Below are 25,008 nucleotides of genomic sequence, written 5' to 3'. Positions count from 1 at the left end.
GGGATGGAACCACAGCAGACTGTCCAAAACTGGATTTTAACGGGTCCACCCCGTCCCCCCCTCCCCCACTCCGTCCCCAGAACTACACATGCTGGCTATTGTGTTTCGCAACATGTTCTCTATCTATGGCACGTCTCTACTGGGAGTTGTAGTTTTAAAAGACGTTTTCATATTTCCCATAATAAGAAGTTGCCAGTATTAAACTGTGTACATCCCTGGAGGTTTAGGGGATAGGAAACACTCAAATTTAAAACATATAATTAATAAATGGGTGAAAATTGCTTGTGCCCATAATGGGCAGCATTAATATATACCCACATGAAAGCTAAGGTCAGAAGAGCTTTATTTAACAGCTGGTCTTATGTCTGTGACCCCTCTTGTTGTTAATTGATAAGCCTGAAACATGCACTTGTCAAGGTTCAGAGGCACATTTTGCAAATATGGCAGTAGCCATCGATCATCTTAAGACAGTGGTTCTCAAAGTGTGGGGCGCGCCCCCCCAGGGGGGAGCAGAGGCATGACAGGGGGGGCGCGAGAGACCAGGAAGAAAAATGTTTATTTAAAAAAGAAAAGAAAAAAAAAGATCATATTTTGAAAAATTATTGATTCGAAAATAATATGATACAGTACTATTATGTCTGGGTCTCTGTGTTTCATTAAAGCTCGGCTCTGTGTGTGTTTGGAACGAGCCATTTTGTGTTCGTGCGCGAGCGAGAGAGAGAGCGCACCGGTACCAGAGATCGTTGATGTTAGCTTCTGGTACTAGCGAGCTACGCTAACGGATATAAGGAGTTTTTTCAACAACAAAGTAGAGGTGAGTCCTCTCCTGTCAGACTGAGAGACTCAGTGAGCTAAAGGACTCTCTCAGTGTTATCTCAGTGGGTCTCAAACGTTTTGGTAAAAGGAGAGTGATTTGTAAAATATCCATAAAGAAATTGTAAATCTATTTACAGTTCTGTGTTGAGAGATGTATCCATAGATCTCTTCATTTTGCTCTCAAAATGCACCGGATTGATGCTTTTAACTTCAATATTTAAAAATCTTCCCGGGGGACCCCCCCTATGTGAGGTCCACAACACCACCTATAAAAATAGCACTTTAACCCTGCTTACACCTATATGCCGTGAGCTGATTATCGAGCCTTAATTGTAACAGTCGCGGGTACATTGTGTATATGCGTATATGCGTGGGGATTGTTGCAGTATAAAATTCCACTGTAGCGATCGGTACATTAATGGGAAACCCTAAATGTTTGAGCACCCTCTATGAAACGTCAAGCTACCCCACAGCACCCCCAAAATAAATCTCTGGCGCCGCCACTGAACCTGACTATTTGTGTTGGGGAGCCAGACTTTTTTTTTCCTCCAAAGGGGGGGCCTGAAAGAAAAAGTTTGAGAACCACTGTCTTAAGATAAGATATACTTTATTGATCCCAAGTTGGAAACATTTGCGTTACATCAGCATGTGTAACAGTTGTAAATATGCGGTGGTGTTTATTTGTAGATCATTTAGTATAATCACACAAATTCTGTGTTTCATATTTAATAATTCTGTGTTATTTATTTATTGATTGTTCAATACCTGACAAGGCCGGAGATGAAAAACTTGGGTCGCAGGTTCCTCAACAGTGCTTCACAAGACATCTATCAATATTTGTGTATACTTCCACCATTAAACTGTCATATTCTGCACATTTCTTATAATATCTACATACATCTTATATAAGAGTATAATACATATGTATAATATCAGTTAAAATAAGTGCTTCAACATAGTTAACATTGCTGGAGGTATACACAAAGTGTTTCATTCATTGCATAACTACACCGTTTGTGTATATATCAATAAAACGTGTCAATATGTCAATAAACCTTAGAAAATCTTGAAATCTTGAAAGGGATGTGCAAAATAGTCATTATATACAGTCTTTAATTAACTATTAGTAGAGAATAACGAGTAATGAATATACTTTATAGGGATCCTATTAATATCTAATAATAAAAATAATGAAATCCAATAACATGCTTTAACCACTAGGTGTCCCTTTATATCAGGAGTGCACATTTATGGTGTAAATACAGCCTATCTACCAATTGGATCAAATATAAAAGTCAGCCGAATTAGTGTTGATACTGTAAGGAGATGTATTGTGTGAAAATAAATGTAAGATGTTGTTTAATTGCTGATATATTTATGATCCACATCACGTTTTCAGTTTTGGCGGCAGTTCCTCATGTTTGTCTAGAAGTCTTCTCATCAAGGCTCTATAAATAGAGAATTACAGCAGATACAGTGGGGCAAAAAAGTATTTAGTCAGCCACCAATTGTGCAAGTTCTCCCACTTAAAAAGATGAGAGGCCTGTAATTTTCATCCTAGATATACCTCCACTATGAGAGACAGAATGGGGGGAAAGAATCCAGGAAATCACATTGTAGGATTTTTAATAAATTAATTGGTAAATTCCTCTGTAACATAAGTATTTGGTCACCTACAAACAAACAAGATTTCTGGCTCTCACAGACCTGTAACTTCTTCTTTAAGAGCCTCCTCTGTCCTCCACTTGTTAACTGTATTAATGGCACCTGTTTGAACTCGTTATCAGTATAAAAGACACCTGTCCACAACCTCAAACAGTCACACTCCAAACTCCACTATGGCCAAGACCAAAGAGCTGTCAAAGGACACCAGAAACAAAATTGTAGACCTGCACCAGGCTGGGAAGACTGAATCTGCAATAGGTAAGCAGCTTGGTGTGAAGAAATCAACTGTGGGAGCAATTATTAGAAAATGGAAGACATACAAGACCACTGATAATCTCCCTCGATCTGGGGATCCACGCAAGATCTCACCCCGTGAGGTCAAAATGATCACAAGAACGGTGAGCAAAAATCCCAGAACCACTCGGGGGGACCTAGTCAATGAACTGCAGAGAGCTGGGACCAAAGTAACAAAGGCAGTAACACACTACGCCGCCAGGGACTCAAATCCTGCAGTGCCAGACGTGTCCCCCTGCTTAAGCCAGTACATGTCCAGGCCCGTCTGAAGTTTGCTAAAGAGCCTTTAGATGATCCAGAAAAGGATTGGGAGAATGTCATATGGTCAGATGAAACCAAAATAGAACTTTTTGGTAAAAGCTCAACTAGACGTGTTTGGAGGAGAAAGAATGCTGAGTTGCATCCAAAGAACACCATACCTACTGTGAAACATGGGGGTGGAAACATCATGCTTTGGGGCTGTTTTTCTGCAAAGGGACCAGGACGACCTATCCGTGTAAAGGAAAGAATGAATGGGGCCATGTATCGTGAGATTTTGAGTGACAACCTCCTTCCATCAGCAAGGGCATTGAAGATGAAACGTGGCTGGGTCTTTCAGCATGACAATGATCCCAAACACACCGCCCGGTCAACGAAGGAGTGGCTTCGTAAGAAGCATTTCAAGGTCCTGGAGTGGCCTAGCCAGTCTCCAGATCTCAACTCCATAGAAAATCTTTGGAGGGAGTTGAAAGTCCGTGTTGCCCAGCGACAGCCCCAAAACATCACTGCTCTAGAGGAGATCTGCATGGAGGAATGGGCCAAGATACCAGCAACAGTGTGTGAAAACCTTCTGACGACTTACAGAAAACGTTTGACCTCTGTCATTGCCAACAAAGGGTATATAACAAAGTATTGAGATTAACTTTTGTTATTGACCAAATACTTATTTTCCACCATAATTTGCAAATAAATTCAAATAAATGTGATTTTCTGGATTTTTTTTCTCTCTCATTTTGTCTCTCATAGTTGAGGCATACCTAGGAGAAAATTTACAGGCCTCTCATCTTTTTAAGTGGGAGAACTTGCACAATTGGTGGCTGACTAAATACTTTATTGCCCCACTTTATGTAACATTTAATGCAGCCGAACCGTGTATTACAATGCCGTTAGCTGATGACTTCCAAAGAGAAAAGCAAGCACACTCGGAATCAAGTGTTTTCGGTCTGTTTCCGGTATTTGTTTATGACAATGTGATGTGAGATGTGACATGTGAGACTGGAATTGCACATGGGAAAATAATGTATATGCCACCATTTTAGATGCAGATTTAGTTAAACTAATACATTTGCGCTGTGGACCAACACTATACATTGACGGGGAAGGGGGTAGCAATAAACATAACACCATTAAACAGTTATACATCATAACAGACATAATATTGATAGCAGCGTCCCTTGCAACCACCTTGGTAACAATGAAAACGTTGTATAGACACAATTTCCTGAAGTAATCTTCGTAATAACTAGCAAACTAAAGATCATGTACATCCACTGCACACATAGTCTGAAATAACAACTCATATTTCTCCCATCAAATGACATCAAAACGCATTTTAATGGCCAAACTAACTTTAAAATAGGCATTTTACACCGAGAATGAAACGAATTTCGGCCATGTTTTTTCTTTCTGCAGGGAGAAATGTGAAGATCACGTGACATAGACTCCAGCCATTGGAATGAATGATGAAAAAAAACGTAGGGATCTTACAATTTCAGAGGTGTTTTGTAGAAATACTACGTCCTACGTTGTGGACCAACGTAGTTATTACACGTTTTTTTGTGAGACTGGGTTAATTTTTCCCCCCCAACTTTTGGTAACAGACCAGACCAAGCCCCCAGAAAGAGCTGTGGCCGTTAAAGTAGTTTTTGTTGCCAAACGGTGTTATTGAAATTAGTGTCGGTCATGTGATGCCTTTAGGCTCAAGGATATATGTTCCTGTCTGAACAATTGCCCTTATTTACATCATTAGGTAGAGTGATTTTACCTCTCCATTCATGTGACTGAGATTGGAGGTCAGGTTAAAGGGAAAAGAAAAATCACTGGAAGATTCCAGAATGATCCATGCATTTATTTTTTAAGTATAATTGTAAAGTTTAAACTTAGGCTTACCTAGCAAATATGGTAGGCTAGCCATTGGCTACATAACATACCTAAACAACCTGCACTCCACTGTGCTGAAGCTCTGCAAATAGTTTTTCACAAACCGTAACATAACATAATACAAATACCGATAACACAACTCATCAACGTTTTGGTACTGTCCAATCAAGGACTGGTACCAGTTCAGTAGGGCTTCCCTCGACTACACATCAGATTTGAACGTTCTCTTGCTGTAGGGATGGGTACCAAAAGCCGGTAGTTAACAGGCCCCCGGGGCTACATATTTAAAGACCGTGGTATTGATAAGCTCCAACGTTATCGGTTTTGTTATCGGTACTGAAGAAATAAAAAAATTGTATACAAAACAGATTTCATATTTATTATTGGTATATAAACGTTATCTTGCACATTTTATCCAACCAACTCTGTGTCTAACTTGCAATATCATTATTTCCACTCTCTACACTCACTGCACAGCGATCTTTCTCTCACTTCTGTGTAAGAGGGTCGGTCCGTTCGCTCACAGACACACACAACACACAGATCTGCCAGGGACGGAGAGAACGGAGCGTTCAAAAGGATAGTGACACTCTACAAGGCTCAATGTGGACAATGCTCGTTTGCCATTAGTGTTTTTCGCGTAAGCGCGGTAAGATGAGCAATCTGTCCAAACATCAGGCCAAAAGGCATCATATTCAGACGGAGAAATGCAGAATTTTCGACTTACATAATTCGTGCTCTGTTGCCCCAATTACAAGTAATTGTATCACGTCAGGTGGGCAGAGGTGGGAGAAGTTAAGAACTCAGTTGTTGTATTTAAGTAAAAAAAGTGTATAAATACTCTTACAAGTCAAAGTCCTGCAAGTAAAAGTAGAAAGGTATTAGCATCAAAATATAGTTACAGTACCAAAAGTAAAAGGGTAACTATTGGCAGAAGAAAGAATGGAGAGAAATATGTGGAAATAATACCATAAATAGAATGTTACCTCTCATGTATCATATATGAACAGTTCATTTGCAAACATGGATTGAAGCTAACCTTAAAATGATCAAACAAACACCTGTTTGAGACTCCTCAGTGCACACAAAAACATAACTTGGAGAAATAAATATATACGGATGTTATTTAAAGGTGACATGTCATGCTTTTCCGGTTATTACCCGTCCCCTTGTGTGTTATGAAGGTTTTTCTGCATGTAAACGGTGTGCAGAGTCAAAACCCTCAAAGTACACCCTGTAGCAAGTAAAACTCTAACACAGAAAATACCTCCCCAAAACGCCTCGTTGGTGAAACGTCATCATGACGTCATCTTCATTTGATTCTTCCGGGTACGTGCTTTCGTAAGCACGTACCCGGAACTAAATGGGCCAATCCGTGGAGCCATTACGTTACGTCCGCAGAGCCGTTACTTTAAGCCCCCACTGATTGGTCCAAATTGACCAATCCACACACACACTCAGTGCAGGCGGCCCTGCTGATTTCTGCTCCCTGCTGCTGGCTGATAACAGACAGTTGGGATCGCGCAAAATTCTCTCTGCAGACCCATTCTCACAGCATTTATCAACCTATAAACCTTTTTCTTACTCAATATCAAGGCACACTTATTGTTTTTATTTCGGCTGTGACTTTGTGTGTGTTCAGGTTGAGTTTGGCTGTGTATCGCTAAACAAGGAAATCACGGAGGAGCTGCAGCGAGCCGTTTAGTGGAGAAAGTGAATACTGCTGAATACAAATACTTTACAGAGATGTAAAGAGGGCGACGTTTGGGTCTACGTCAACCCTAAAAGCGGAGGTGCTGTAGACGCTAACACACACACACACACACACACACACACACACACACACACACACACACACACACACACACACACACACACACACACACACACACACACACACACACACACTAGGGCTGCTCGATTATGGCAAAAATCATAATCACGATTATTTTTGGTCAATAATTGATATCACGATTATTAAATACGATTATTCATTGACTTTGAAAACATCCATTTATTGAACTTTAAAACAAATAATAATTTGAACATTATCTTTTTAACTGTTGATTGCCCTGAACGTATAATTCAACTGAAAAAGCAATACAAAAATCAATTAAATAAATGATATATTTAAATAAATAATATAAAAATAATAAATACCAATAAACAAGATCAACAAATATTTTGGAGCGCACTTCCACAAGCTACTAAACATATATAAATATGATAAATTAATACAAATTAGACTCAAATCAATTAGATTAAATATGTTTTCACTGTCACAACCTAGCAAAGCTAAATAATTGTTTTTTTCGATTATGTTGTTTTTGTAATTGTGGCAAGCCAAAATCGTAGTTGCGATTTAAAATACGATTAATTGCACAGCCCGAACACACACACAAGCACACAGAGACACACACACATACACACTTTTTGGCTAACACAGTTCTGTATTGTTATGCTGTTATGTTCAGTCATTGTTCTTATGTTGAACATGAATACATTTACTTTGTAAGTAATTATGGGACGTATTTCTTCTTTCATAGCAATTTTCCTTCATACTTTCTTGCCGTGAAATAGGTCTTAAATTCTATTCAAAGTGGTCTTAAAAAGGTCTTAAAAAGTCTTAAATTTGAGTTGGCGAAACCTGCAGGAACCCTGCATGTATTCTCATCAATGATGCGGTATGCAGAAGGACAGAATTACGTCTAAACTGACGCCGTTTTGTATTTCTATAGGTTGTATAGACACAAGCATGGTTTTATATACTATCATTTTTTATGCCGTTCGCTAACACTTGATAAGCCACTCATAAAACCAAGAGGTATGGAAACTAAGAACACCATATATTTGGCAGCTGATATAACACAACACATTAGTTTTATTTCATTTAATTGGTGGATAGAGTTGCTGCGGGGAGGTTGAGACGCACAGGCTGCAGCGGAGACGTTGCGCACAGCTGATTGACAGCCGGAACACAAACCACCAAATAAAACGCACGCACGTCCGACGTCATTAACCCTGAGCCCTGAGCCTGTTTTTCAGGTTTCAGGCTCGAAAATGCTATGCCCAAAACAAATGAATATAACTTAACTTCTAAAAGGGTTATATGAATAATTTATTTTATCAAAGCAAGGTTCCATCTGTGAGTTGGATGTAGAAGTGTCAGAATCAATATAGATGTTTCTGTGTCAGAGTAAATTCAGATGGAACATAGAAAAAAAAGGTAAATTCTTACCTCTGTCTAAAAAAAAAACCCTTACTTATAGTGAAAACCACCCTTGAATGATGGTATGGTAGACTAAAAGCTTTAGGAATCCAAAGTATAACATATAAGTACCCTGTACCAAGATTGAGGCAAAACAAGTGAAATGTGACCTTTTTAGAGAGGTTTAGCAAAAAGACTGACCTTTGGGCACATTTTGGCACATTTGGATACCATCAGGGCCATTTGACCTTTTTCAGGTACCATACTGTAAAAATAATTTTATTATCACTAAAGGTAATCATTCCATCCAAATACAAGTGTTTTTATGAAAAAAAAAACATTTTCCTTTTTTTTTAAATTACATTTCTTTTTTTAATGTAAATGGTGTGTGTGTGTGTGTGTGTCTGTGTGTGGACTTTGCCACAGTCCTTACATGTTTATCACCCGACTAACACTTCTAGGAAGGTTTACTTACACAATAACAATTAGGAAACATAGGATACATTTGTCTCCAACAGGAGCAGATTTATTTAAAAAAATAACACACTATAAAACTACACTAAAACCGAAATAACACCACAAGCATTTTTTTTGTAAACACTGGCAAAAAAAAAAAAAATGTACACAACCTGAATGTGTTTCGTGTTTTGGAATTGAGGCACCAGGCACTTAGTGCAGTAGATAGGTCTTCACCGTTGTGTTGCCAGCATCAGAGCACCTCCTGAGCGCGGTGGCATCTTCCCCCTTATACTTGGGAATGCATACGAGTGATCATGGGGGGGGAGTTGTGGTGGTGCTGCAGGGACTTCACCCCTCATATCTGCAGCAAGCTGCTCCCTGAAAGACTTCTGGGTGTGTGGCTTTGTCCTGCCGCGGTCACCCCTCATCTTGTGCAGCTCCTTGTGGAGAAGGAAGCTGTTCACCACTGCAATGTCCAGAAAATGGTAAAAAAAAGTCTTGTACCATTTCATGGTTTTGTGGTGAACCCTGTAGTACCCAATCAAAGCATCGGACACATCCACGCAGCCCATGCTTCTGTTGTAGTCCACCACAGCGTCAGGAACGGTAATAATCTTAGTCTGCCACACACCAGCCCATTTCACTTTTCTCCTGACAGTCTGTCCAATGAATCAGAAGATGCAGAGGGAGGCTGAGTTAGTACTGGTGCAGACGTCCGGCGGCGTAGCTTGGATGTTGATGGCTCTGGGGCAACTGTATGCTGACCTGATGCACGTCGTAGTTCGGATGAGGCAGATGTTGATGGCTGTGATCCAGAAGCCATTTGATACTCGTCTTCATCACTGTGAAAACAAATGTGGAAAAAACAAAATCGATACTTCACTGGCTTAGTCTTTCAAAAATGTAACTCAAATCAGAAATAATTCCCCCATTTAGCGTGTGTGAAATAACAGTATACACATACAAATAAAATATATAAAATATAATAATATATATATATATATATATATATATATATATATATATATATATTATCCTCCCTGAAGAACCAGCACCTTACCGTGGTAGAGAGGTTTGTGTGCCCTGATGAACCTGGGGGCTGTGTTGTCTGGAACCTTGTGTTCCTGGTAGGGTCTCCCATGGCAAATTGGTCTCAGGCAAATTGGTCTCAGGCAAGGGGCCAGACTAAGATTGGTTCACAAGACCTCATGAAAGATATATATATATATATATATTAGGGATGCACCGAATATTCCGCCGCCGAAAATTATCGGCCGAAAATGGTTAAAAAGGCCCTTTCGGCTTTCGGCCAAAAGGGTTAGGGTAATGTTGTGAATCGAGTGGCCTGTGTTCATCGTCCATAACATACGCCTGCCCATACTATAACCCCACCACCACCATGGGCCACTCGATTCACAACATTACCCTAAACCTAACCCTAATCCTAACCCTCACACCAGATACTGACTGGTTTTCGGACCCCCCCAGACCCCCCCAATAAAGCAAAAATGCACGTTTCAGAGTGGCCTTTTATTGTGGCCAGCCTAAGGCACATCTTTGCAATAATCATGCTGTCTAATCAGCATCTTGATATGCCACACCTGTGAGGTGGAATGGATTATCTCGGCAAAAGAGAAGTGCTCACTATCACAGATTTTTTCAGATTTGTGAACAATATTTGAGAGAAATGGTTATTTTGTGTATGTAGAAAATGTTTCAGATCTTTGAGTTCATCTCATGAAAAATGGGAGCAAAAACAAAAGTGTTGCGTTTATATTTTTGTTCAGTGTATATACAGGACTGTCTCAGAAAATTAGAATATTGTGATAAAGTTCTTTATTTTCTGTAATGCAATTTAAAAAAACAAAAATGTCATACATTCTGGATTCATTACAAATCAACTGAAATATTGCAAGCCTTTTATTATTTTAATATTGCTGATTATGGCATACAGCTTAAGAAAACTCAAATATCCTATCTCTAAATATTAGAATATCATGAAAAAGTATACTAGTAGGGTGTTCAACGAATCACTTGAATCGTCTAATTAACTCGAAACACCTGCAAGGGTTTCCTGAGCCTTGAAAAACACTCAGCTTGGTTCAGTAAACTAAATCACAAGTATGGGGAAGACTGCTGATCTGACTGCTGTCCAGAGGACCGTCATTGACACCCTCCATCAGGAGGGTAAGACACAAAAAGAAATTTCTCAAAGAGCAAGCTGTTCACAGAGTGCAGTTTCAAAGCACATCCACAAAAAGTCTGTTGGAAGGGGGAAATGTGGCAGGAAACGCTGCACAACCAAGAGAGATGACCGCAGCCTTAACAGCATTGTGAAGAAGAGTCGCTTCCAGAATTTGGGGGAGCTTCAAAGACAGTGGACTGAAGCTGGAGTCCAGGTATCAAAAGTCACTGTTCACAGACGTGTCCGGGAAATGGGCTACAATAGCCGTATTCCCATGGTCAAGCCACTTCTGAACTCAAGACAACGGAAGAGGCGTCTGACTTGGGCTAAGGAAAAGAAGCACTGGACAGTTGCACAGTGGTCCAAAGTCCTCTTTTCAGACGAAAGCAAGTTTTGTATTTCATTTGGAAGTCAAGGCGCCAGAGTCTGGAGAAAGGCTGGAGAGGAGCAAAATCCAAGTTGCTTGAAATCCAGTGTGAAGTTCCCACAGTCAGCGATGGTTTGGGGAGCCATGTCAGCTGCTGGTGTTGGTCCACTGTGTTTCATCAAGCCCAGAGTAAATGCAGCTGTGTACCAAGAGATTTTAGAGCACTACATGCTTCCGTCTGCTGAAAAGCTCTATGGAGATGAGGAATTCATTTTCCAGCATGATCTGGCACCTGCCCACAGTGCCAAAACCACCAGTAACTGGTGTACTGACCATGGCATTACTGTCCTCGATTGGCCTGCAAATTCCCCTGACCTGAACCCCATAGAGAATATGTGGGGTATTGTGAAGAAGAAGCTGAAAGACACCAGACCCAACAATGCTAATGAGCTAAATGAGCAATGCCACAGGCTGATTGCCTCCATGCCACGCCGCATTGATGCAGTAATCCGTGCAAAAGGATTCCCAACCAAGTACTGAGTGCATTAATGGACATTTTCAAATGTTTGATTGTGTTTTGCTGTTATAAATCTTTTTTTTTTACTTGGTCTGAGGAACTATTCTAATTTTTTGAGATAGGATTTTTGAGTTTTCTTAAGCTGTATGCCATAATCAGCAATATTAAAATAATAAAAGGCTTGCAATATTTCAGTTGATTTGTAATGAATCCAGAATGTATGACATTTTTGTTTTTTTAATTGCATTACAGAAAATAAAGAACTTTATCACAATATTCTAATTTTCTGAGACAGTCCTGTATATACAGTGGGGAAAAAAAGTATTTAGTCAGCCACCAATTGTGCAAGTTCTCCCACTTAAAAAGATGAGAGGCCTGTAATTTTCATCCTAGGTATACCTCAACTAAGAGACACAAAATGAGAGAAAATTTAAAGAATTTATTTGCAAATGATGGTGGAAAATAAGTATTTGGTCAATAACAAAAGTTCATCAATACTTTGTTATATACCTTTTGTTGGCAATGACAGAGGTCAAACGTTTTCTGTAAGTCGTCAGAAGGTTTTCACACACTGTTGCTGGTATTTTGGCCCATTCCTCCATGCAGATCTCCTCTAGAGCAGTGATGTTTTGGGGCTGTCGCTGGGCAACACAGACTTTCAACTCCCTCCAAAGATTTTCTATTGAGTTGAGATCTGGAGACTGGCGAGGCCACTCCAGGACCTTGAAATGCTTCTTATGAAGCCACTCCTTCGTTGCCCGTGCGGTGTGGTTGGGATCATTGTCATGCTGAAAGACCCAGCCACGTTTCATCTTCAATGCCCTTGCTGATGGAAGGAGGTTGTCACTCAAAATCTCACGATACATGGCCCCATTCATTCTTTGCTTTACACGGATCAGTCGTCCTGCTCCCTTTGCAGAAAAACAGCCCCAAAGTATGATGTTTCCACCCCCATGTTTCACAGTAGGTATGGTGTTTTTTGGATGCAACTCAGCATTCTTTCTCCTCCAAACACATCTAGTTGAGTTTTTACCAAAAACTTATATTTTGGTTTCATCTGACCATATGACAAGACATTCTCCCAATCCTCTTCTGGATCATCTAAATGCTCTCTAGCAAACTTCAGACGGGCCTGGACATGTACTGGCTTAAGCAGGGGGACACGTCTGGCACTGCAGGATTTGAGTCCCTGGCGGCTTAGTGTGTTACTGATGGTAGCCTTTGTTACTTTGGTCCCAGCTCTCTGCAGGTCATTGACTAGGTCCCCCCGTGTGGTTCTGGGATTTTTGCTCACCGTTCTTGTGATCATTTTGACCCCACGGGGTGAGATCTTGCGTGGAGCCCCAGATCGAGGGAGATTATCAGTGGTCTTGTATGTCTTCCATTTTCTAATAATTGCTCCCACAGTTGATTTCTTCACACCAAGCTGCTTACCTATTGCAGATTCAGTCTTCCCAGCCTGGTGCAGGTCTACAATTTTGTTTCTGGTGTCCTTTGACAGCTCTTTGGTCTTGGCCATAGTGGAGTTTGGAGTGTGACTATTTGAGGTTGTGGACAGGTGTCTTTTATACTGATAACGAGTTCAAACAGGTGCCATTAATACAGTTAACAAGTGGAGGACAGAGGAGGCTCTTAAAGAAGAAGTTACAGGTCTGTGAGAGCCAGAAGTCTTGTTTGTTTGTAGGTGACCAAATACTTATTTTCCACCATAATTTGCAAATAAATTCTTTAAAAATCAGACAATGTGATTTTCTGGATTTTTTTTCTTCTCATTTTGTCTATCATGGTTGAGGTATACCTAGGATGAAAATTACAAGCCTCTCATCTTTTTAAGTGGGAGAACTTGCACAATTGGTTGCTGACTAAATACTTTTTTGCCCCAATGTATATATAGAGAGACTGGGTTGATATACAATACAGCTTTATTTATATACTGCCGCGTTATAGTCACAAAATACCATTAATCTATTTATACGTTCACCAACACGATGTTCCCATTGTTTTAGTTTCTCACGGAACGATAACGCTACAACAACAAAGCGGCGTCCATTTTGTATTTTGCGAGTGTGGAATTACTATAGATTACACCAAATACACAACTAATGGATACAAACAGAGAGAGTACATAACTTTTCTGAAGTTCTTAATCAGGGTTGCCTGCTGTTGTCTCTGTGTTCTCTGTTCGCTGTGTTCGTTGCTGCTGTGCTGTGCTGTGCTGTGCTGTGCTAGTTGTGCGGCTGGCTCTGCTGCTGCGTCATGTGCGTAAAGCAGCCTTTGCTGGCATTATTCATACTACGCAGGATCCTATCTCTGGAACCCATTGGTCGATTTGGGCGATTGACACCTTTTTTGAAACTTTAGAGCCAATAGAATCGAGGGGGAGTTAGTAAACCCCTCTAAACACTTACGTCAAGGAGAGAGAGGCTTGCATAAACAGCACGTGAGACAGCCGGAGCCCCGGACTGCAAAACTTTTTACCTACTCTGCGGCCATGAATGTAATGATGGATTATCAGTAGGGGTGTAACGGTATACGTACCCGTACCAAAATTATTCGGTACGGGCCCTTCGGTTTGGTACACATGTGTAGCGAAGTGTACCGAACGAATATAACGTTAAACGTAAAAAATTGAGAACTTGAACAACTTCTTGGAAGTACTCTCAGGTGCTGCGTCGCAGCATTCAGATTAATTTGCTCAATTGGGTTCAACGGGTCATAGAGCAAGCAAGTCATTTCATTGGACGAGAGGCATACTATGAGAGCTGGTCACAGGGATGTGTTCAAAAGTAGTCAGTAATTTGAGGAACTGTCGAAATGGCGAACGTAGATAAAGTTGAGCTCGAAAATCCTCCAGCATCATTGAAGTCTACGGTTTGGGAACATTTTGGTTTCGCAGTTATGTACAAGGATGACGGACAAAGACAGGTGGACCGAACCAAAGCTGTTTGTCGGCCTTGTTCAACTAAAATTGGTTACGTGGCTGGCAATACATCAAACTTGCACACTCATTTCAAAAGGCATCACCCGAACGTGAATATCACCGGTACCAAAAGAAAAAAGACTGAAGTGCAAACCCAACTCCCGCTAGCATTTAAACCTCCACCACTTGCAAAAAGTTCAGACCGAGCCAAAGCTATTACAAACGCCAAATATCCTTATGTTGCCATGTTAGCAAAGCGCTACCTGCCTGTATCTGCTACCTCTGTCCCTAGAGAGGGTGTTCTCCACAGCAGGAGACATTGTTAGTGCCAGCAGATCTGCCCTTTCGGCAAGCAATGTGGACAAGTTCGTTTTTTTGAAATTCAAGGTGTTTTTTTTTTTTTTTATTTAAATTATTTTGTATTATTTAAAATATATATATATATAGCACCAAATTGCAACTGAAGTAATCTATCTACGGTCACTTTTCACATTGAACATGCTCTTTTATTAAATAAACTAAACGCCTATGTTATTTATCCAATGTGCATGTTTCAGTGTCCACAGCCTTGCGTATTCACATTCTCCCTCCGCTCTGTTTCTGAAGGGCGGGGCTCCGCTCCCCCCCCCCCCCCCCCCCCCCCACCCACCCCACACACACACACACGCAAATGCACACACTCACAATCAGAGACAAGAGCGGAGGAAAGGAGGAGAACAACAGCTCTGCTGTCTGCCTGTTTGTGTGTCCCCCCAGTTTCAAATTCGTTTATTATTATTTTTTTAACCGCAAGCCGTTATCGTCACGGGAGAAGGACACACACAGCCAGCCCAGGTGGACGCGCGCGAACGTGACAACGAACGTAGCATGCGCATTCTAAAAATAGCTCACAGATGGTGAGCAGGTACCGCGGTTTTGAACTACAGTATTGAATTTGACAGAAAACAACAATCAAACGCCAGCAGAAGAATAGTCTAATGAGTTGGGTGAAAAGAAAGACAGGAGATGTGAGTTGGTTTATTCAGTAAATTAGCTCAGGATAATTGGATGTTCTGTCACTTGTTGATGTGAGGTTAATGCAGGATTTGCTAGCTTGATGCAACCGGCATTTAGCGGCAGTGACTCAACAAATTGCCTCTTAAAATGTATCGTCAGCAATGTATGACAAGCAGACTACTTGTTTAATGTTAGACTCACACCAATAGCTCAATATGATCATAACACGATTGCTTTCATATCAGAGATCAGATGAGGTGGAGCTGCCTCCAGCAATAGAGGATGAGGCAGAGAGAAGCAGCAGCAGCAGCAGCAGCACAGGGTTGCAGCAGGTATGTTATATGCTGTAGTCAGGTGATTTAAATGTATCAATGAAAGGAAGAAGTGTAGGCTACGTGATAAGAAGGGAATACAGTTTGAATTAAAGTAGTAAAGTACAGTGTAACACTGTACTTTATTACTTTTTAATGTACAAATACTTTGTTACTGTACGATATCAATAACAATAATCCACAGCTCCTCTCTCTGCTCCAGAAGATTAAAAAAATCTGGGTGCCCCGAAAAATGTTTTCAGGGTAACCGAGCAGCACCCTGCCAAGGCAGTAAACCTAGGGGAAACACTGCAAGTCATAATGTCAAGCTGGCTGCTTAGGTACAGTTCAAATACAGATTATTTCAGTTCATCGAAATGCTGCACCTTAATGTTTATTTTATTTTATTTTGTATTTATTTGAGTGAATATTCACAGTTTAATAATAATAAAAAACCCAAAACTAATAGTTTATGTTTTTTGAGTTCTCGTACAGTAAAGTTCAAATACAGATTATTTCAGTTCATCGAAATGCTGCACCTTAATGTTTATTTTATTTTGTATTTATTTGAGTGAATACATTATTCACAGTTTAATAATAATAAAAAATATATATATATATATTTTATGTTTTGTGATAATTGTTTCTGCCGTACCGAAAACGTACCGAACGGAACCGAGACCTAAAAACCGAGGTACGTACCGAACCGAAATGTTTGTGAATCGTTACACCCCTACAGGCTGCTGCTTGCTTCTTGGCGTGGTGTCTTGCGCATAGGCTCTGCTGCCTCAGCAGCTCTGAAAGCCTCTGCTGCCTCTGCTGCCTCTGGCCACCTCCACGATGAGGTTATCCGTGGCAAGCCTCAGATTGTCTGACTTTGTGAAGAATCTGAAAATAGATTAATGTAACAATTACCCACAACAAAGAAAAACATAAGACAAGACACCACACAGCATAACAGTTAAGTCAGGCAACGGCCTTACTTCTGTAAAAATCTAACCATTAACAGACCTAAATTTAAAGGAAAGAAAAATAGAAATTGGCTTGAATAATGAATACTGGTCGGTTTGATATACATAATTCATAATGTAATAGCAGTGTGCGAAAAAGCACACGTCCCACCGTCCGGGACGTGTTATTTACGATATCGGACAAGTAGATCTTTCAATTGACTTGTCCGGCGGACAAGTGACGTTTTTCGCCCTCATTTATTGACAAATTATTGATAAATTCAGTTTACAAAAGGCAGAACTCAATCGCAAATTGTCCGTGTCCGCCATTGTTCGTTTAGAAATGTTAGTTTTGGTTCTGCTTGTGGATTCCTAAGGAAATGCATCTCGCCGCTTTCTGTACTGTTAGGCGGGGCGGGGCGGGACCATGGATGTATAATAATAACGACGTGTAGCACAGTGGCTGGGTTGGGAAGCAAAACACTAATTTGTTGTGTTATATCAGACTGGGCCAATTGTACATTCTAAAACTGCACCACTTATAACTAACTAAACAATGCAGAGATCATTTTTATATAATTGTATTCAATAACCGTAACGAAATTCAACAGTATGAAGTGATTTGTAAATAGGAATACAGATTTGACTTAATGTTTTCATAAATACATTTTTCTCCCAGTTTGTAATGGGACAGAATCGAGAACCGAAAATAACCGGAATCGAAAAGCAGAACCGCAATCGTTAAAATACAAATGATACCCAACCCTATGTGTGATGCAGTAAAATCTTACCGCTCACTTACGTTAGCGGTGTAAAAACCGTGGGAAAATGTAAAATACGATGGCGAAGAAGAATATTCCAGGTGCCCCAATTGTTGTCCATACTGGACAAGTGAAAAATGTATTCGGACAAGTAAATTGCCAAACTCACTTGTCCATGGACAAGTACTCTCTAAAAAGTTTTTCTCACACTGAATAGATACGATTATAATAGCATTCAAATGGTACATTAATTTACTGTACTTACCTGTCTTTGTATCTTGGATCCACTAGAGTGGCGATGCTGTACAGTGGCTCCTCCTCTACCTCAGCAAAGCGGGTCTCTTCTAGGAGCGTGCTCTTCATTGTTCTGACCCCCTGGTCAGTGGTCTTCTCCCGAGAGTACACGTTTGAGGGCTGTTTGAATGAATTAAATGACTGGATGGATGAATGGTTTATTTAGAATATAAAATATCATAGTAAAATAAAACATTTATATTCTTTTATTTAAAAATATAGAAAATTATCATTATTATAATAATAACATGTTATTGCAGGGATCAGTTGCAGATGCAGTGGGATTGTTCACATCCCTTGTGAGTTCCTCAAATGGAGCTAACACCTCAGCTGTCTTCTCCATCAGGGTCTACTGGTTGCCTGTCAGTGTGGCTGGCATGCTGTAGTCAGCTGCATACACACAGAGAGCCCGCTTTTGCTCCAGGATGCTCTGCAGCATGTAGAGGCTGCTGTTCCATCTTCAGATCCTTCTTGATATCTTCCAGCCAGGAATAAGCCAACGGGGAATGTTTGAAATGGACAACAATTTTCCTCGCTGTGGTCAGTGCGTCTAAGTCGCTGCGCTGAGACAGCACACCCTTATGCACAGCAAGTTGGAGCGTGTGTGCGACACAACCCACACTCGTTACTTCCATATCATCCATGGCTTTCACCATATTTCGCGTGTTGTCCCGCAAAATGACATGGACCCGTGGCTTATCTATTCCCCAACTGTTAAGCATCCCCTCGATCGCCTCTCTCACACGATCTGCTGTTTGAGATCCGCGAAAGTTCTGAGCTTGCAAGGTCACATTTTGTAAATTAAACTGGGAGTTGATCCACTGTGCAGTGAAGCTAAGGAGTGACATTGGATACACAGAAGAACTCCATATGTCCGTGTTAAATCCGAAAGCAGGCACGCCTGTTAACAGGGCTTGCAGGTGGCCACGAAGCTTGATGTGAAGGGCAGGCAGAGCTTTCTCTGTAAAGTAGTGACAAGAAGGCAACTCATAACGTGGCTACAAGTGCTCCATGAGACGGCGAAACCCCACGTTCTTCACCACAGATAACGGCTGGTCATCCAACGCGATGAATTCAGCTATCTTGGCTGTTGGCCTTTTCACTGTTCTGGGGCAGTTTCTCTTTCCTTTTAAAAGTCTCTGAAAGTGTCGGTTGTTTCAGTGCCGTTACCTGAGTGGCCGCTGTGTACTCGTCGTGTTGCTGTTTGTGTTTGTTTCTCAGGTGGCGTATTAGATTGGTCATGTTGAACGTAGCTCTGTTCTTTCAACCACGCGGAACCTCCGCCTTGCAAACATTGCATCTGGCTGTTACACTGCCTTCGCTTTCAATTTTATAATACTTCCAAACTCCTGACATTTTCTCTGTCCCGACTCCCGAGTCACCAGCTGGACGTAGCCTCTGTTAGCTTACTGCTGCTGTTAGACACTGCGCCCTGCCCACTCTGTTGCCAGATTTGAAAGAAATAAGCAACCAGGTCTGAAAACAAGCCCAAAAGAAGCAACACATACATGATGTTGTGTAATTTTAAAACTAAGGCCTCAGGATGACTTTAAGACGTGAACATGGTCATTTTTGTTTTGTAACATTAAATAAAATAATAAAAACACTTTATATATATATAACACATTTTTTCCAGATCCCCGATCTTTTTCTCCCTATTCCGATCTTTTGAAAATCACGTGATCGGCTCCGATCCCCGATCACGTGATCGGATCGGGACATCTCTAGTTTTATTATTTTTTTTTTTAAATTATATTTATTGGGTTTTTCAACATAGAAAGAACATACAGTCATACATACATACATTGACACATGGAAAAATAACCCTTCCCTCTCCCCACCCTCAACATCGGACATTCAGGGAAACCTCACAGATTGAAATAAAACAGGAGTACTGTAAATACAATCAGATATAAGTAAAGGATGTGAAACAATAATACAAAAAAAGTATATGAAAGAATAATTAGTTTCTATATTTAGAGATAATTATTATCGTTATTATTATAAGCAGCATTGTTATTATTCCTTATTATCTATCAGTGTTTGATAGCGATATCCATCAATTTCACTTTGGTCACTTTCAAGGAAGTGCATGAATGTGTCCCATATTTCCTTAAACTTATTTACTTTCTTTTTGGTCACATAGGTTAATTTTTCCAAAGCGAGGCAGGACGCCATTTCCCGCAGCCACAATGCAGGTGAAGGACAATCCGTATTTTTCCACCTCAGTGCAATTACTCTCCTAGCCTGAAGTAGGCAAATATTAATCAAGGGCACTGCTTTACGGCTTGATACAAATTGGTCAGGATATATACCTAATATACAGAGCTTTGCGTCGAGAGGAATCTGTATAGCAGTTACACGTGCAATCAGGTTAACTATATCTTTCCAGAATGATTGGATTTTTTGGCATTCCCACATACAGTGCAGCAGAGTACCAACATTATCGTCACATTTGGAACAGTTATCAGGAATGTTAGGATTATACAGATTCAGTTTAACAGGTGTAACATAGGTTCTGAACAGCCATTTATATTGTATCAGTTTCAGTGCAGTGTTTATAGTCTGGGTTTGTGCCTTTAAACAAGCATTTTCCCACTCAGTCTCTGTAATGTCTACTTTCAAATAATCTCTCCAAGCATTGAGTCTTGAGTGTGAGTTGTCCTTTGATTTGGACCGCAGCAGAACATAAATGACCGATAGTTGGCCTCAAACATCCATATAATTTAGAGTGGCTCTCTCCACAACTGACAAGGGTGGCTCATCTAAGCATTTAGTCTGCGCTGATATGAAGCTCCTTAACTGCAGGAATTTAAAGAAGTGGCTTCTAGGGATGGCATATCTATGAACCAACTGATCAAAGGACATAAGTTTTCCTTCTGTATACAAGTCTTTTATTCTACTCAGACCCTTGGCAGCCCATTGTTTGAATCCCCCATCCGCTCTTCCGGGGACAAAGTTGTCATTACCCCATATTGGGGAGAACTGGGATAGTTTGGGAGCATCTCCTATATAGACATGTGCTTCATGCCAAACAGAAACAGTATTTTTAACAAACGGGTTTTTTGTCTGTTTTTTTTTTTTTTTAGCATGAGCAGAGTAGATATATGACTGGAGGGATAGGCCCGGTGCTGTATTGCGTTCAATGTATAGCCATGCTGGAGGGTCAGAGGAGGAGAAGTAAAACATGGCTGTGCGCAGCTGCGCTGCCCAATAATACAATTGTAGATTAGGTACTTGAAGTCCCCCTCTATCATAAGGCAGATGTAAAAGGGAGAGCCGTAGTCTTGCACGCCTGTTGTTCCATATGCATTTTGAGAAGAGCTGCCTGAGCTTACAAAAAAATGATTGTGAAAGAGGGAGAGGAATAGACTGAAACAGGTAAAGAAATGTTGGCAGAATAGACATTTTAAGAATATTAATACGGCCTAACATGGAGATGGGCATTTGCATCCATCTATTCAGAGATTCTGTTACTGATTGTATTATGGGGTCATAATTGGAGGGGACAATATTCTCAATTTCCGGGACGATTTTTATTCCTAGGTATATAAAACCCTCCCGAGTAGCTGAAAAGGGGGTGGGTATCCCTGGGTTTTGTCTCTCATTTTTATTTAAAAACAATATAGTGGATTTAGAATTATTGACCTTATATCCAGAGAATTCCCCAAATGAATTGATTAGGCTAACAAGTGTTGGTATAGATGTTCTCAACTTGGACAGAAACATAATAATATCATCCGCAAATAAGGAAATCATATGCTCAGATTCACCTATCCTCACACCCGAAATGCTCTGATGTTGCCGGATAGCCAAAGCTAGTGGTTCAATAGCAAACAGAAATAAAAGAGGGGATAGGGGGCATCCCTGTCCTGTGCCCCTGTGTAGACTAAACGGTTTGGATATCATGTTATTTGTTAATACCTCAGCTGTTGGATCTGAATACAGAAGTCTCAACCATTTGAGATATTTTCCACCCATCCCAAATCTCCTCAAGACTTCCATCAGGTATTTCCATTCAATCCTGTCAAAGGCTTTTTCAGCATCCAACGACAGGGTTGCGGTGTCTTTAGCATCACTCCTGTCATGAAGTATATTACGCACTCTGCGAATATTAGGAAAAAAAAGCTTGACGCCCTTGAACGAAGCCATTCTGGTCATTGGAGATTAAGGATGGTACATATGATTCTAGCCTTCTTGCCAAAGTTTTACACAGAATTTTTGTATCACAACACATTAAGGATATAGGACGATAGGACCCCCTTTCTGTTGGTGGTTTACCAGGCTTTGGGACCAAGGTGATAATTGCAGACCGTAAAGATGGTGGCAGAGTACCCAACTCATATGCCTCTTCAAACATATCTAATAGAGGGGGGAGTAGTTTGTCTGGAAACAATTTATAAATCTCTATAGGGATCCCATCTGGTCCTGGTGTCTTCCCGCTTCTCGTATTCCGCAAGGCTTCTGACATTTCCTTAACAGTTACATATCCAATTCAGTCTTATCTTGCTCTGTCATAGTTGGGATTTCTAACTGATCTAGGAATTCAGATTGTAACTGAGTATTATCTGGGTATTCTGAACTATAAAGGGATTCGTAGAATATTCTAAAGGAGGAGTTTATTTCAGCTGGATCTACTGTATTGTTTCCGTTATCTAATTTGATTGAGTTTATAGCTCTATCCGATTGCATTTTCTTTATTCTCCATGCAAGAAGCTTGCCAGCTTTGTCACCTTGGTCATAGTAAGATTGCTTTAACCAAAGGAGGTTTGCTGCAATTTTACTAGCAGATAGCTCTTTATATTTAGCTCTCCACAGAAGGAGCTCTTTATGTTTCTCTGGTATATCATTTTGGTATAGGTCAAGTTCCAGAGTTTTCATTTGAGCCTCAAGGTTGGTTAACTCTTTATAGTGAGCTTTTGATTTAAAGCTTGTATAGCTAATCATCACACCCCTAATGAAGGCTTTAAATGCTTCCCATCTTATGCCTGCACTAGTCTGATCTGTGTTCATACAAAAATAATTATCAATATTATTACCATGAAATTCTACAAATGTTGGGTCTTGTAACCTTTTGGTTTTGAAGCGCCACCTGGAAGGACACCAAACAAGCCTCGGTATATGGAGGGTTAATGAGATGGGTGCATGATCGGACAATACTATGCTGTCATAACTGCATTCATTCACATGTGATAATAAGGCCATGGAGATCAGAAAGTAGTCAATACGTGATGACTTCTTATAAGTACCTGAATAACATGAGAAATGCTTTTTTGTAGGATGTAGCTTTCTCCAGACTTCAATTAAATTAAGATCGTTTATGGATTGAAGCAGCACCTTTCTAGCTTGTGGATGAGAAACATCAATGCCTGAGGAGCGATCCTTCTCTGGGTCCAGCACACAGTTATAGTCTCCGCCTATTATATATTGTCCAGGAGTAGAGGATACAGTAAGAAATAAATTCCTAAAGAAGGCATGATTATCCTCGTTAGGTCCGTAAACATTGACCAGTGTAATTTGAGTCTCTAATATTTTTCCTTGCAAAATAATGTATCTTCCTGCCGGGTCAATTATTTCATGGCTAAGTCTGAACGGGATTGATTTGTGGACCAAAATAATAACCCCTCTGGCCTGTGAGTTAAATGGGGCTGCAAAGATTTGTCTAGGCCATCTTTTTTTTAACTTTAGTAATATCAGTTAAATGGGACTCTTGAATAAAAACGATCTGTGATTTTGGAAGTCTAATTCTGCCTAACACCTGTTTTAGCTTAACAAGCTTATTCAATCCTCTCACATTCCAGGATGTGATCTTTATGTCTGTTTTACCTGCCATTTACTGTGGAGTGAATTGTATAGTGTAACACCACAGGGATATCTCTATTAGATACTGCTCTTTTATCAAAATAGAGAAACAAAAAGGAAGAGAAAGTAATACCAACAACAGTAGAATAATTATAAAATATATACAATAAGCAAAACACCATGAAAATCCCCCCTGAACTTCCCTAAAACCCCCTAGGTAACTAAAGACTTTGGTTACTCTACATGCTTGATCCTCATAGCGAGGAGCAGCGTAGTGCAGAGACGTGGAGACTCCCATACTTCCGTAGGCTCCAGCTTAAACATTTAGACCACTTGCTAATCTTTCAGAACAAGAGAGCAGAGGAATACAAATAAAATAGCCTCTTATTGGATAGAACCATGAACATTCTTTTTTTTTTTTTGGTTGTAATTAATAATAATAGTATATATATATATCTATATATATATACATACATTCATACACAAGATCATCTGTAGTTAGAGAATTAACCGAACAACTATGATATGATTTGTCACAAACCGACAAACCTCGTTGGAGCAAGTCCATGGTGTCAAAGCCTCTGTTTAGCTAAAAGTTCTAGTTTGTCACTGGCGTGGGCCTGGCGTCCTTCTGTAGCTTTTGGACAAACTTCTTTTGTCCGTGTTGAAGGAGTGTCGCTGTCCGTTGTGTGTTACTACCAAGATAGCCGGGTAGAACATCCCGTAGCAGAGCCCCATGGATTGTAGCTGCTTTTTCACTGCCTTGAAGAGTTTCTGTTGCCGGTGAGTCTCCGCTGAGTGGTCTGGATATAATCTGACGTTGTGATTCTCAAAACGCACTGTTCCTTGTCTCCGGGCTGCTCGCATAGCGTTTTCCTTGTCTCTGTAGTTGAGGAACCTCAAAATTACCGCTCTTGGTTTTGGGTCCTGCCCAGCAGCGATTAGACATCCTATTCGGTGTGCTCTCTCAATAACGGGCGGTGTGGAAAAAGTGTCGGTGCCCAGGGCTCTAGGTAGCCATTGCTCCAAAAACGCACACACGTCTTGACCCTCAGCTTTTTCAGGCAAGCCGATGAGCCTCAGGTTGTTGCGGCGGTCCCTATTTTCATGGTCTTCCACCTTCATTTCCAATGTGGCGCATTTATCCTGTAGCTTTTTGATAGCGATGTGCATGGAATTTAAGTCGTCCTCGGTCTTTCCAATTCTTTCCTCTTATTCTGTGATCCTGTTAGCTTGGTGTTGCAGCTCACCCTTGAGTCCGCCCATTCCCTCAAGCACATCGTCAAGTTTCTTTGAAAAGTCGCTTTGCATAGCATGTATGGCG

At 40.5% G+C, this 25,008-nt stretch overlaps 1 protein-coding gene across 5 annotated transcripts in view; it reads left to right on the top strand.

Moving 5' to 3' along the window:
* LOC307036838 (zinc finger protein PLAGL2-like) overlaps positions 1-25,008 on the top strand; it is a 53,655-nt gene that overhangs the window by 21,510 nt on the left and 7,137 nt on the right. The window contains exon 2 of one of the 5 annotated variants that reach the window (XM_079677455.1): positions 20,029-20,080. The exons of 3 other annotated variants lie outside the window; for them this stretch is intronic. The gene's annotated coding sequence lies outside the window, so the exon portion shown is untranslated. Of the gene's footprint in view, positions 1-4,486; positions 6,708-20,028; positions 20,081-25,008 lie in introns of those variants that run through there. One more of the 5 variants, XM_079677456.1, reaches the window with a different exon arrangement.

Source organism: Notothenia rossii (genome assembly GCF_949606895.1).
Source record: "Notothenia rossii genome assembly, chromosome: 4".
In the NCBI taxonomy this organism is placed as follows: domain Eukaryota; kingdom Metazoa; phylum Chordata; class Actinopteri; order Perciformes; family Nototheniidae; genus Notothenia; species Notothenia rossii.
Note: the sequence above shows the minus strand (reverse complement) of the source record. Positions and strands in the feature narration are given on the sequence as shown.